At 42.1% G+C, this 1,213-nt stretch overlaps 1 pseudogene; it reads right to left on the minus strand.

The window, feature by feature from the left end:
• Positions 1 to 234: 234 nt before the first annotated feature.
• Positions 235 to 911, minus strand: LOC109437907 (small glutamine-rich tetratricopeptide repeat-containing protein beta pseudogene; annotated as a pseudogene).
• Positions 912 to 1,213: the final 302 nt, after the last annotated feature.

Raw genomic sequence — 1,213 nt, forward strand, 5'->3', positions numbered from 1 at the left:
TCTGCCGTGCTAACTGCAATCTGCTCTTACTGGCTCAGCCACCATCTTCTTGCAAGCCCCCATTTGCTGCTAGCGTAGCCACAGCAGTTATATTAGTGGCCAATGGCTCACTGGTTACAGCTGACAGCCAACTAGCCGCAGCTGATGGCCATTTACTACCCGAGTGAACACCTTTCCACGTGAGGCTGAGAGCCTGGAAACTGTACTCCAGGCTCTGTCCCCACTCTGGCAAAGTCAGAAATGGTCTTCAGTGCTGCTGAAGGATCTGCTCAGGATGGGATTTCTCAGCTGTTCTATAAGTTTAGGATTCTGTTGCTGTATGTATTGAGCAAACTTCTGTCCCACTTATGTGAGGCTAGATAGGTCAGTTAGGCCCTAACTCCAGCAGCAGGTCCCCCAATGGGACTTGCCATCATTCCTGACATTAGCTGTTAAATTTGAGGATTCTGCATTAAACTTGCTGCCATTCTAATGAAAGCTGGATTATTTATTAAACTAGCCATGCCAAAGCTCAATCCAGTTCCTGTAGGACTGCATACCTCTCTTAATTTCTGTTCAACTATTCTCAGATTTGACTTATTGGAATGATTTTCAGGGTCAAGATCTAATGCCTTTTGATAACTTGTAACTGCTTCTTCAAATCTATTCATTGCAGTGAGGGCCAGCTGCATTCTCCCGTAGGCCTTGCTACACTTTGAATCAATTGTTATTGCTTTTTCACAATCCTTTATTGCAGCTGTGTAGTGACCTCATTTACTCTGAGCAGCAGCCTCGCTCTGAGCTCCATCGCTGAAGCAGCAGCTCAAAAGGCACCAGGGACTTATGAGGAGGAATGGAATTGTCTGTTCTCCCGTTGAACTGTCCCCTACCCAGCCTGCACATGTAGGTGTACACCATATCTGAGTCTCCATCAACTTCACAACTAATTTTTCAATTGCATAATTCACATTATTCTTCTAAGGTCTTGTCATTATATTTTAAGGTTACTGAAAGTGAGGTCCTTGACCAGTACCTGTCCCAAACTGTTACCCACCTAAGATAAGTAGAGAAATTGAGAATAGACATTTCAAAACTTTTATAGCAATTCAACAGAGTGATTTTACATATGTTGAATATAATGATAAAAGAACTAGGGCTTGTATTTTATGTCTATTTCCTTTTCATTTATTCTAATCATTCTTATTACATTTTACAAGGTTTCAGTCTGTAATTG

The sequence above is a fragment of the Rhinolophus sinicus genome, chromosome 18 (assembly GCF_057876585.1).
Source record: "Rhinolophus sinicus isolate RSI-liver-muscle chromosome 18, RSI-T2T, whole genome shotgun sequence".
NCBI classification, from domain to species: Eukaryota; Metazoa; Chordata; class Mammalia; order Chiroptera; family Rhinolophidae; genus Rhinolophus; species Rhinolophus sinicus.